Source organism: Carassius gibelio, chromosome B4, assembly GCF_023724105.1.
Source record: "Carassius gibelio isolate Cgi1373 ecotype wild population from Czech Republic chromosome B4, carGib1.2-hapl.c, whole genome shotgun sequence".
In the NCBI taxonomy this organism is placed as follows: domain Eukaryota; kingdom Metazoa; phylum Chordata; class Actinopteri; order Cypriniformes; family Cyprinidae; genus Carassius; species Carassius gibelio.
In genome coordinates, this window is record NC_068399.1 from 5,415,540 (window position 1) to 5,429,821 (window position 14,282).

At 35.9% G+C, this 14,282-nt stretch overlaps 1 protein-coding gene and 1 long non-coding RNA gene across 5 annotated transcripts in view; both read right to left on the bottom strand.

Moving 5' to 3' along the window:
• LOC127955967 (gastrula zinc finger protein XlCGF57.1) overlaps window positions 1-14,282 on the bottom strand; it is a 73,741-nt gene that overhangs the window by 40,786 nt on the left and 18,673 nt on the right. The gene's annotated exons all lie outside the window — the stretch shown is intronic.
• LOC127956106 (uncharacterized) lies at window positions 5,633-9,607 on the bottom strand. Of its 2 annotated transcripts, none has more exons than XR_008153469.1 (3): window positions 8,843-9,607; window positions 8,463-8,581; window positions 5,633-7,511 (listed from the first exon to the last, which is right to left on the bottom strand). It is a non-coding gene; the product is annotated as an uncharacterized LOC127956106 (long non-coding RNA). The 2 variants fall into 2 exon arrangements; XR_008153470.1 differs by lacking the exon at window positions 8,843-9,607 and having other exon boundaries at window positions 5,633-5,843; window positions 5,936-7,511; window positions 8,463-8,825.

Below are 14,282 nucleotides of genomic sequence, written 5' to 3' on the forward strand. Positions count from 1 at the left end.
AAAGAGGGCTCTCAGATCCATGAATAGCTTCAGGTTTGAAATCTCTAATTGTGTAGGGGGCGTTTTCTCCATCTGTGCGTGTACAAAGCTCCATATAGATTTGTTTGGTAAGAGCAACCATTAAACATACAACTGACCAGTTCGTTGTTTCTTAAATGTTTCCCAATGTGTTGAAAATATTCAGTTTCAGATACAAGTTGATGGTTGTTGCAGAGATGACATTTAAAAGTTGAAAAATGACCTATTTGGGATTGTTCCGCTGGATGGAACTTGCTCAGATGGGCAATAAGAGCCCTCCATGTCTTGCATTTACATGGGCAATGCTCAAAAATACAGGAGTAGGCATGCCCCCGAACATAACGATGGTGAAGTCTGATGTGCTCTCTCCACAGTCTTTGCATTTCCACATAAATGGATAACTAAGGAAACATGATACAGAAATGCAAGAGTTATCTTCGGATTGGAGCACAACTCAAATTTAAAATCTGTTAATGTTGTAGTAACTGGCCAAATTCACCAGCACATAGTTCTTCCAAGTCGAATATGAAATTTTCATCTTTCTTAAACATAAGTAAATTAATTATCAGTATCTTACCTGGCAAAAAATTTTTTATTCAATGTTATCTACATTATATTGAAACTGCAGCAGCATTTTGAACATTTGCAAAGATATGTTAAGCCATTAACTTTTAAATACATCATTATATTCAAATTGCAAAAACACGAGGACAGTCTCCGCATGGAAAACACATGACACATGGTAGAAGAATGTGCAACATTTCTTTTCAAAAAGGTAGGAAATTAAAATAGATTGAATGGAGGATTTTAACAGTGATAAGATTATTGACATGCCAGTTTACGATGACAGGATGCACGCGACAGATCCGTCCGGTAAAGATGACAAAGTAGTGTGTCCCAAAGCTCTTTTTCTACACACTCAAAAGTTTATACTGTATACGTTTATACAAAAAGAGTACATACATTTAGGACATAGTATAAGAAGACGAATTGGGACGCAACATATGTAATCATTTGCTCCAGCCCTGAATCAGTGCAATCAGTATTGAATGTAATGCATGAATCTCCTGACCCCATCCCCATCCCCCTCCCCCATGGCAAAAACAACTTACCAGTGTAAGCAAAGAAGACTTGACAGACAACCAAAACTGGCACCAGGAACGAGGCCTACTAAGCAGCAGCTTTCCTAAAATTAAAGTCCAAACATTAATACATTTTAGTTTTACAGTTTAAAAAATGTAATTTTACTTAACAATCTAATAGTTTTAGGCTATAGTAATGAAAAAATATATATCAAATGAAAAACAGCTATGTTTTACTTTTTACAGTGTAGTTTGCAGTTTGAGTTATCCACTTTCAAAGAAAGTGTTTAGAACACACACAACACACACACACACACACACACACACACAAAAAGCGCCTTGTATTGAGGTGGTTCATCATATGAAAAACAACATAAATAATACTATTTGTCACAAACAGCAGTTTTATGTAACTTCAAAGTGTTTTCTGTAAAATTATATAAAGATATTGCATTTATTCCACTGTATGTGGGTATGGGGACATTTCAAATTTGGGTAGGCGGAAATTGTATACAAAAATGGTATTATTCCTTCCTTTAGTTGGAATACAATAACTTTTGCATAGATTAGCTAATGTGCTGGAAACTAAATAGGTTCCATTAGGCAGTGACCCTCATTTTCTGAACTATACAGTTTCAATCTTCTGTTTATAAAAAAAAAAAATTACCTTATTTTTTCCCTATTTATTATAACACAGACAACATATAAAATCATTTTTATCAATTTCAACAGTGTTTTATGTAATTTCAAAGGGTCTCCTGTAAAATGATAGCAAACTTTTGTATGTACACCTCTGTGGGTATGGGAAGCTTTTGAATTTAGGTAGGAAAAATGCCAGGCGGAAATCCCCAAAATAGCATTTGGGCTTATTAAACCAGATACTGGTAGTTTTGCCACTGTGTGCAGGTGCCAAGTCCTGTTGAAAAATGAAATCTGCATCTCCATCAAGTTGGTCAGCAGAAGGAAGCGTGAAGTGCTCTAAAATTTCCTGGTATAGGGCTGTGTTGACCTTTGACCTCAGAAAACACAGTGGACCAACACCAGCAGATGACATGGCACCCCAAACCATCACTGACTGTGGAAACTTTACACTGGACCTCGAGCAACATGGATTGTGTGCCTCTCCTCTCTTCCTCCAGACTCTGGGACCCTGATCTCCAACGGAAATGATACATTTACTTTCATCAGAGAACATAACTTTGGACCACTCAGCAGCAGTCCAGTCCTTTTTGAAGCGAGACGCTTCTGACGCTGTCTCTGTTGTTGAAGAGTGGCTTGATACAGGGAATGCAACAGCTGAAACCCATGTCTTGCATACCTCTTTGTGTAGTGGCTCCAGCTGCAGTCCACTCTTTGTGAATCTCCCTCACATTTTTGAATGGGTTTTGTTTCACAATCCTCTCCAGGATGCGGTTATCCCTATTGCTTGTACACTTTTTTTCTGCCACATCTTTTCCTTCCCTTAGCCTCTCTATTAATGTGCTTGGATACAGAGCTCTGTGAACAGCCAGCCTCTTTTGCAATGACCTTTCGTGTCTTGCCCTCCTTGTGCAAGATGTCAATGGTCGTCTTTTGGACAACTGTCAAGTCAGCAGGAAGACTGTACCATGACCATAACCATGATTGTGTAGCCTACAGAGCTAGACTGAGTTTTGAGTTACTTAAACTCTGCGCACCCGGTACTGGGTCCAAGAATAGCATGCAAAATGTTCCTGTTTCATTTGCAAAGCCTTCCTTATATGATATCAGCCCATATATCGGGTTCATTTGAAAGCTTAGAGTCTTTTCTTTACAAAGAATACCATTAATTGGGGTTTTATGATACATAAAGTAGTCAAATTAAGCTAAGAAATATATTCCCCCCTCCATAAATTTCCATCTAACGATTGCGAATAATTTTTCATAAGAATGTGTATTTAAAATATTTTTCACAAAACAGTCAAGTCATATATCACACGAAAGCTCTCTTTCTCAGGAATCAGGATGTATTGTATGTATGTACTCTTTTGTGAAGCCCTATTAGTCCCTATAGCTTTCATTCACAGCCGTGTCCTCCACTCAGAGGTGGGGAACTTGACATCTACACTCTCGGAAAAAAAGGTACAATTTTGTACCAAAGAAGGTACAAACCCTTGTCACTGGGGCGGTACCTTTTACTGGTACAAAATTGTACCTTAATGTGAAGCAACAAATTTGTACCATTATAGTTTGTACCTTTAAGGACATGATTTGTACCATGGAAAACCAAAATGTACCTTTTTTTTTTTTTTCTTACTGGTACAATATTGTACCGTTATCTAAGGTACAAATTTGATCCTTTAAGGTACCACCCCAGTGACAAGCCCTTTTGTACCTTAACCGTGTCAAATATGTTCCTTCAAGAACTATTAAAGGCCATTTTTCTATTGAATAAAATCAATTTAATATGAGAAACAATACACATAAATACATTGTATTTGAATACTTTGTTACAGGTTATTTTGTAAAATACATCTCTGCAGTTTACAATGAAGATTTAAAACATTTTTAACAGGACATTTCTCCATTTGCTACAAAATATTTCACTAAAATGTCACAATATGTCAATTTCATTTTCCCATCTACAAAAAAAAAAAAAAAAAATCACAAGCTATTCATAATACACATAAATACATGTTTGAATACTTTGTTACAGGTTCAAATATTTCTTGTTTTGTAAATACATCTGTACACTTTACAATGAAGATTTAAAACATTTTTAACAGAACATAAAAACATTTCTCCATTTATAATATAAAATATTTCACTAAAATGTCAATGTCAATTTCATTTTCCAATCTACAATAAAAATTCACAAGCTATTCACAATACAACTTAGACTTTTAAATTTTTAACTTCCACACAATAGCCTTGAATTTACATAACATTAACAGTTTTAAAGGAGTAATTAAATTATGTATAGCATTATAAACATTTTAATGAGATGTAAACCTAATGTTTTGTAGGTGAGTGACTATGCATATCTGGCTCTTACATACAAATGGTCATCAACCACATAAAGGTCAAGTGCCTGGTGGTCCAGTTCCTCTGCTGGCATCACACAAAACCAATCCTTACCATTTGAAACACGAAATGCATGGAAATGAGAGTCAAACAATTGTGGGAGCAACAGTTTCCCACACAGTATCCACAATGTATCTACACTGAAAACGTACTTAACCTGAAAGAATAAAGGAACTTACTCTGTATGCACAACATCAATAACAAACACATCTTCGGTGCTGTACTTTACATTATTTACACGTTGAAGTGTTTTACCTGCAAAATCTATGGCTTGACAACTTTTGTGACTTTTAAGTGTATTTTGAAGCTCTCTGGGTAAAGATGTAACTTGAGTGCGTATGCTTGTCCCAGTCACTTTTTCATAATCACTCAACATGCTTTCTGATGAAAATTCCCAACACTGTTTGAATTGGTGTCTTTTGCTTAAGGAAGCAGCAATATTCATGAATGTCTGTGAGGAACAATTTGGACATGCATAGGGTCGTGGCATCCTCTCAGTCTAAGATAAAATAATCCTGACAACAGCAGTTGGCAATGGTTTGTCACCAGGTGCAGTTAGCTTCAACACATGCCTTTGGAGAAAGAGATGTGTGTTCCTGTTGTATGAGGGACGAAAGGTTGAATACAAAATACGTGCAAAAAGCAGAGAGAACACCGTCCTCCACCCCAACTGCTCAGCAAAGATCCCTTCATTTTCACAGTGCTGAAAATTCTCTTCCCGCTGAAGACCTGTTTCCAGTTAGACGCTCCCAAAATCTGTACAGTGGGATATAGTGTGGCTGGTTCTTCCTAAACAGAATGGAAATATTACAATATTACAAACATCAAAAGGAAATCTGGATTAAATTCATGTTCCCAATGAATAGTTACAACTGTCTATCTACACTTAAGCCAGAATAGTTTTTATATCATCTTACTTTCAGGGATGCACCGAATAAATTCAGGGCCAAAACTTCTAGATGCACTTGGCCGAAAACTACTTTTAAAAAAATAATTATTAATTTCTTATTTAAAAAATGTGGATGTTTTACTCTCGAATTAGTGATTTAACATCCCGCCCCCCAGGCAAATTATAGCCTGTATAAAGACCTACAATATTCAATTTGTATTTTCAATACAAGCTGTCTAAACGGAAAACATGCATACCACAAGGACTCTCTGCAACAGCTTCTCTTCTGGCATCCTTGTAATGTGCTTCTATAACGGATTTCCCCTTAGCCAAACTCAAAACATTGGACACAATTTTGCTGAAGGAATCCTGGAAACACCGGCTTAAATTTATGGCATGCATTCGACCCATTTCCTGGAATAACAAATACAAATACGAAAAAAAACAACAACATTAATTAAAATTAATTGTTTTTTTTTTTTATTTCTTTTCTCACCATAGTATAAAGCAACAGTTCACACACCATGCTCTAATGGGAACTTTAAACTATTTTTCACCACTGAACTAGTGAATACTGCCATAATAGAATTAAAAAAAAAAAAAAATTAAACTGTAGCAAGAACCAACTGGTGCTGAAACAGCAGGTTTCATGACCTTTTAAGCATGTCTATAAATTGTATATTACATTAATGTCTAAAAAATAAATATTAAACAGTTGACTTACATATCCATTTCCCTCTGCATCTCTCAGGTAAGGGTATTTGGAGATAAGAGCCTTGACTGCACAAACATAGTCACTGTTTGAAGGATATCTATCAGAAGATTAAAAAAAGTGCGCAAATTTACTACAAATGTTTACCAGGGTTTGGAATTTAAAAAACAAAATAGTGTTTATTAAACTTACAGTGTGTGCTGAGCCATAGTCTCGTGCAGCACTCGTACAATTTTATGCCGGTAAGTGCTGATCTTATGACATGGTTCTTTGTTATCCAATTTTAACTGAACATCTTTTGGGAATTTGGTAGTGAGAAGACGAGGAATGGGGCTGAAATTCTTTGCTCTTGGCTGTTTAGACAGAGGAATGACGCAGAATAGAGATGAAACAATATGAAATGTTCATATCACGATTATAGTGACCAAAATGATCTCTGAATTTTAACAGCATTAGCTACGTTTACATGGACACAATCAGAATGAAATCAATACAATTGATGAATCCGAACAAGGTGTTTACATGAATGATAAATAAAGTAATCGGGTTGATGTGCGCGTTTATGTGTCACAAGTTTCAAATCGGATTTGATGTTTTGACATGCGCACACTGCACAAATATACAGAGTTTCCGGCTGTTCGCGCATAAATATTCTCCTCTATTGGTTATTTATTTGTTTTAAACAGCAGACATAATATTAATTTGTCTCTGATCATAATTTAGAGCAGATTAACCGTTTTGCCGTGCTGCTTATTGATCACGCAGGAAAAATGCCCCTCACCACGGCCAAAACCAGACATCTTTGGATTAGAATCCAAAACAAGGACTGGTGGGACGTTGTCCTGCTTCACTTCACAGAGACGCGAGTGAAATTAGGATTTTAGAATGACGGGAAACTTATTAATATGACACTTTATTCAACAGGAAGAACAGCTCGTTCCACGCGTCATACGTCATTACGCTATTTAACGTCATTGCACAGTCCTTTCAGTTTCGGTTTTCAATCCGATCAAGTGTTTACATGTTTTCTCGATCGGATTACAAAAGGGATAAACCGCCCATTTCAATCCGATCTAAATTTCATCTGGATCAAGCTAAATCAGATCGATTAAGGTGTTAACATGAAGGTTTTTTAGTCCGATTGAGCCATCAATTCAATTACAAGTGTCCAAGTAAACGCAGATATTGATAAAATGTTCTGGAATGTTCAAAAAGTACTCACATATACTGAAATCACTTCACAGAGTTATATGGCGAAACCAACAAAAATTAGCAGCATTATGCACTTTTTGTAACATAAAATGATGGCCAGATTTTAAATAAACAAATTAATTAACCGACTTAATTCATTTGGACTTATTTTACGATCTCTTTATTGAAGTTTTGAAGCATCAGAGTTTTGGGTTAATAGACTTCTAATAAAGTTACTTCTGTGAAATCTTTCAGACTTTGAAGTGCAGTTTTACTGTGCTTTATCAAGACTGACATCAATGTCATTCTGGCAAAAAAATTAATACAAAATTTAAGGACTTAAGGAAAATCAGTCAATCAGAAGAAAATATAAGGGAACATAAATAAAACAATACTAATACTTGCCTCAAAGCTGAAGGTGTAGTCAGACTTTCAGACGGTTCTTCACTCTGGTTCTCTTCAAGTTGTTGGATAAGTTTGATAAATTTAACTTGCTTCTTAAAAGACTTCTCAAAAAGTTGTGCTATCATGTGATCCGTGAGACCAGCACTGACAGTTTCCCCATCAACTTCAAAATCTAAGAGTCAAAGAGACATTTGCTAAGTTTCAAAAAACTTACAATGAATGAAATGTATATGACTTATAGATAGGGCAGAATCAGCTAACGTTAATCACACTAGTTTAAACACAGGGAAAGAGTGATGGGCAGAACACAAAGAACACACGTCACAAGTTTGTCTGGACTTTTGCAAGATATATACTTTTTGAACATGCACAAGACGGACGTTATTTGTATATCGAAGTTGGGTTTAGGCTGAAAACATGAAATGCACAGAGTTTAATAGGTATGAAACCGTATGTGTAACGAATGTCAAACGTTAAATTAATGCCTGGTGTCGTGGGGATTCATAAACCACAACGGGCGTCGGGACGCAAGATTCAATAGTTTCATCTCGTATAGTGTGTCATAACTGCCCACTGCTCTGGGTGTGTGTTCACAGTGTGTGGGTGTGTTCACTGCTCTGTGTGTGTGTGTGCACTTCGGATGGGTTAAATGCAGAGCACGAATTCTGAGCATGGGTCACCATACTTGGCTGAATGTCACGTCACTTTCATAATAGGCGACAAACAATGTCGCGTCTGCGATGCTTCACGACATCACGACTAGCATGTTTAATTCTTAACGGTCATCCACGACGGTTCTGTCAAGAGTGAGTGAGTATGTGAGCGAGCAACAGTGATTGAGTGTGTGTGTGTGTGTGTGTGTGTGCGCGCGAGTGAGTGAGCGACAGTGTGTGTGGGCGAGACACCGTGACTATCATAACTGACACAAAAATCTTGTAAATTAATCTGAACCAGGCATAACTTAATTTACCAGAATTGCAGCACACAAACTGAATCACTTTATACTATAAGCGGACGGTTAATAGCACTGGATTCGTACATAAGCTAAATAAACTTGCTAATGCCATACTTAAACAGCTGTAACATTTTATACATTTTTGATTTGATTAAATATAAAACTCACCTTTGAATTTTCTCTTTTCTTCCTCTGACAATTCGAGTCCGGCCTCTGTTAATTTTAATAGGAGTTCTTCTGACGACATCGACGACAAAGCCATGGTCGTCTGCTTCCCGCTCTCCGTTCTGTTTGAAAATTCTTTGGCCAATCAATGTCGTGTTGCTATGCCTATGACATATTGTGTATTGTAACGTAATATTTAAGTAATTAACTGCTTTAAAAATGTCAAAAAGTGTACACAAATGGATAACAGCATTGCATGCTGTTGTATATGCTAAATTTACGTTTCTAATTTCGCTTTGAGTAGTTGAAACATTTAAATTGTTTGTCACATGTACTAATTATATAAACACTATAAACTATAAACACAAATAATCAAAACTCACCTTTACATTTCGTCTACAAACTATTTGATCATTTAAATCCACCTTCTTAATATTTTTGAGCTTTTAAGTCGAAAAAGACAGAAGCAAAATGCCTGGACGTGTGTTTCAGAAGTGCTTCTTCCCGCTCTCAGTAATGACAGAGAAAATTCCGTAACGGCTGCAGCAGCGCTGCCGAATTCGACCAATCAGTGTCTTGTTGCTATGCAAATTATTTAACACAGCAACCAATCGTGCATGAAACAGTAATTTGGTCGGATTGCAAAGGAAAGCAAACGACAAATTGCGTGGATACCAATGATAAATCTATTTCATCATGATTGTCTAATAAAATATTTATTAAAAAAACTGCATGTATTTTGTTTTATAAATATCACAAAACCTGTTTCCTAGTGGTTTTCACATGTTTTTAGCACTATTTTCAGAACTGTTATGATAATGTACATTTAAGACAGTTGTATAAACTCATTTAATTATTTTAATCTGTAAATTATTCATATCTTTACTATTTAATCATTTTCGTTCACAGAGATTGTATGCTATTTGCAAATGTAATAATAAGGGAACTGTCTATCAAGGTTGACAGGTATTCAATGTACCCTTGATGTGAGAACAATTTTGTACCTTCATTTCAGTTGTACCTTAAAAGGTACCAAACAGTATCATCAGAGGTCTTTCCTGTACCATTTAGGGTACAATTATTAAAAAGGTACAAAACCGTTCTTCGAGGAACATTATTTGTACCACCATGTACCTTTTTTTCTGAGAGTGTATGCGCAACAGCGGGGGCAGGGAGTGGACAGTGACTGCCCAGTTCCTCTTCCGCCGGCGAAGCGCTGGCCGATGGGAAATTGTGTTTTCCGCTGCTTGTGAACAAAGGCACGGGAGGGAAAACTACAAGCGGACGCCTGTTATCAAACAGGCGTGGATTATCAATGCATAATAATCATACTTCAAGTTATGGATGACCACCGTGGCCGTGGAGAGGTCAGGACGCACATCTGGTGAGGCCAAACGCGTGTCAGACACCTATGTATATATATGATTCTTTATTTTGAAGCGTGGAAGCTCCGCTAACAATAGGCTAACCTGTTTATTGGCAGAAAAGTACAGTAGATTAAGCATCTCAGTGAAAAAACAGTAAATACACATGAATTATTACAGTACTGGGTGGATGAACATAAATTTGTTTGTTGATGCTCCGAAGGTCGTGTACAAGCTTCGGGGAGCAGTTTTAGCGCTGAAAATGAGTCAAAACAAACAGAGAGGACCCTGGAAGGAGATTCATATTACAGATGATTGAGATAGGTAAGAACTCCCAATCATTACACCATACAGAATAGACATAAATTAAATGATATGATTATGATAGACCAGATATTTTTAATAATTTTATGCATGTTGCTAGTTTGCAATTTGACTTATCCTCTTTCAAAGACTGTTCAGAAAACACACACAAAAAAAGCACATTGTATTGAGATGGTTCATCATATGTGAAACAACATAAATAATACTATTTGTCACAAACAGCAGCTTTTTATGTAACTTCTGAGTGTTTTCTGTAAAACAATATACAGATATTACATGCAGAGGGGAAAAATGCATTTAAAGGAACATTTCATAATTATGTAGACGGAAATTGTATACAAAAATGGTATTATTCCTTCCTTCAGTTGGAATGGAATAACTTTTGCATAGATTAGGATAGAAATAAATTTCTTTTTTCGTCTATTAGCTGACATGTGCTGGAAACACATAACATTGGTCTGAATGAAAACAAAAGTGAACGCGTCTATGTGAATAGAAAGAGTGGATTATTTACTTTGGCACATTTGTGTTATTATCATCTGTATAAGTGGCCATCAGCACATCAGCACTTATTTGCATCGTAATTCATTGTAAATGCTGCAATATTATAAACAATATTTTATTTTTATATTTTCAGAGATGTATAGTAACGAAGTAGAACTACTTCACTACTGTACTTAAGTACTAAAAGGCGGTATCTGTACTTTACTAGAGTATTCTTTTTTTCTCCTACTTCCACTTTTACTTCGGTACATATTTTCGCTAAGTTTAATACTTTTACTCCGATATTTTTTTTTATGTGCTGCATCGTTACTCGTTACAATTAGCAAAATGTTACGAATCATTCCATTACAAACCCACATTACCACTGCCAGAACTGTAGATGGCAGGTTTGATGAAGCTGGCACATCATTGAGCGAAGACTGCGCGTGCTGACTGAACTGCTGTGAAGAGAGAAATGAACACCGAGCCGAGCCAGATAATGACTCAAGAACCGGTTGCATCGGTTTTTGGATCACCAGTAGTTCTTTCTGACAGTTCGATTCAATAAACCGGTTGAAGAAAACAGTTCCCCGGTCTTTTGCGCTCGACGTAATGGCGTCATTTGCATTAACTGCAAGCCTTCGGTTTACCTGGGCTCATAACATTAGCACAGAATCAGTTCAGAATCAATCATCAAAAGAATCAGTTCGGTTCAGACGCTCTGTGTCAGGTCTGCTTCACGCTGAATCACACATGCGCAGTATCATCAGCTCCTCGGTTCACGAATCGGACGCGTCTGACAGAAACGGTTCTTGACTCGTGAACGAGTCAGTCTGTTGTTCGTTATCTGGCTCGCCTCGGTGTTCATCTTCAGTTCTCTCTTCACAGCAGAAAACAATATGTTCAAACTTTTGACTACATTCTTTAATAATTACATAACACAATACTTGTACTTTTACTTTCAGTACTTGAGTAGTAAATTTTAAAATAGACTACTTGTAATACTTAAGTAAAAAAATGTTTGAATACTATAGTACTTCTACTTAAGTGTGGTGCTTAAAGAGCACTTCAACTTCTACTCAAGTCACTTTTTTGACAGAGCACTTGTACTTTTACTCAAGTATGGTTCTCTAGTACTTTATACATCTCTGTATATTTTATATAAACAATATTTTGTTGCTTAAGCTAATGTATTCAGTCATTATTCAATGGTGTACTATGAATCCATGTGAAAAAAAATAACTTCTCACTGTTCTCAGGTCAAATATTTATATGCGATTAATTTCGATTAATAAATTACAAAGCCTCTAATTAATTAGATACATTTTTTTAATCGAGTCCCGGCGCTAATAAAAACATCAACAAAGTTTCAATATAATGCAACAAAGCTTCTCACAAGCTTCCACTTTTAAGGCCGGGTTCACACCGCAAGCTGCAGCAGAGCAGAAGCAGTGCGTTAACAGCAGGTAAGCAGAGCGGAATCAGCACAGGGATATTTTGCTTTCACACTGGCAGCAGAGGAAGCGCGCAACTGAACAACGGGTTTTGGTCAGAGTGCTCTATAATGGGTACGTTAGAATTGCTTTATTTCCATTTAAAATACATTTAAATAAAAAGACTTGGCAAGAAGCTTTTTTAATTAATAATTTAATTGTAACTTTTGTTACATCTTTGTTTTTTGGTCTTTGTTTTCCGTGCAGTACGTGTTGTTGATAGAAGAAAGGCCATCGCGCTATATTTGTTATTAAGGAGACTGTGAAAACGACACAGACTTTGGGTTCGTCCCATTAACCGATGTAGGAGAGATAATGGTGCATATTACCATCTTGTCACTGGGTTTGTTTGCAATCAAATTTACCAAAGGACACCCTGAAAACCAATTTAATAAACGGTTTTAAATTATGTGTATTGTAAATGGTTCACAGCTTTGACTTCCTGCTCATCTTGAAATCAGCATTTACTTGTTTATTATATATATGCATGTATCACCTGCTTTTGTTATTTGTGTGCTTATGTGTAATTTAGAAATTGTAAATAAATGGTTCCAATTGAATCAATTTTGAATCAAATATTGAGTTGTTTGCTCGTGTGCCAGCGAAAGCGTCAAAACACTATAAAATTACTTACCATCTGCAATAAGAGCTGCTGCAACTTCATCCCATGTTTTTTCCTTCTCCTGCAAGTCTTTGTAAAGTACATTGTGTGGATCATAAAGAACTTGATATTTCTCAACTTCCACGATGAGATGAGTGTCGTCCATTATTGTCTTTCCAGGGGCACTCTGAAGACCACCGCCTGTGACACCACATGCTATTGTTTATGATTGTCAGCACGACATCCGTTCTTCTGCTAATATATAGGCCTAGTTAAAAGAATACGACTACTACAAATAATAATAAATAAATCTCCAAGGCTAAACTATAAGTATAAATTATTTAAAGTTGCTAAGAACACAGTTTATTGTTTATTGTTTATTGTTAATTTGGATCCCCATTAGCTTCCACAAAGTGGTTGCTAATCTTCCTGGGGTCCACAGAGTTGCACAATACAAAAAATCATTCAAACAAATAAAATAATAACAAAAATACAATTGCTAATCCAGTCACATCACAAAACTATACCCATACATATTAATAGTAGCAGCACAAGCAGAAGTACGTCTATACCTTTAACAACATGTTTACACAATTTCTTTTAAACACATGTGTTGAATTACTTTTACGTATATTTATAGGAACAACATTCCAAGCAGCAGAGCCACGATAAAATACAGTCTTTTTCAGCAAATTTGATTGTGGACATGGTAAAAACAGTTGAGACTTACTCACTTGACGTGTTTTATGATCGTGTCTAAAACCAACATATACAAGCTTTTCAAAGAAAAAACATGGTGTGTGATACTTGATTACCTTATAAAAATATACCAACACTCGTAAATGTAATTTGTCCTTCACTAAAAGCCATGATAATTTTCTATGCATATCAGCAACACTGGCCTGAAATTGATAATGGAGCACCAACCTAGCTGCTCTATTCTGAACAATCTGAAGTTTTTTTAAGTGCTTTTCTGATGCACTTGACCATATTATAGGGCAGTACTCAAGATGCGATAAAACTATTGACTGCACCACATCTTTTAAAACCAAAGACGAAATAAATGCAGAACATTTCCTGGCTACTGCTATACCTTTACCCATGCTGCTTACTATATGATCTATATGTTTGGACCAGGACAATGTATTGTCAAGTATCACGCCCAACAAAGTAACATCTGTTACTTGTTCCACTGGCGTCCCATCAATAAATAAATTCAAATCTGCAGCCCTAGAAATATTGTATTTTTGGCTAAAAATTATGCATTTAGTTTTTTCTATATTTAAAATTAATTTGTTAATTTGAACCCATTTAGAAATTGTTAAAAGCTCATCACTCAAATTTTTCTTTAGTTCAGCTGAAGAATGTGCTGCAGAAAACATTGTAGAGTCATCTGCATACATAACTATATTAGCATTATTAACAACATATGGTAAATCATTTATAAAAATAGAAAACAATAAAGGACCTAAGCAACTTCCTTGTGGAACACCACAATAAGTATTTTTAGCATCTGAAAAAGATCCATTATAAAACACTCTCTGTTTTCTATTAGAAA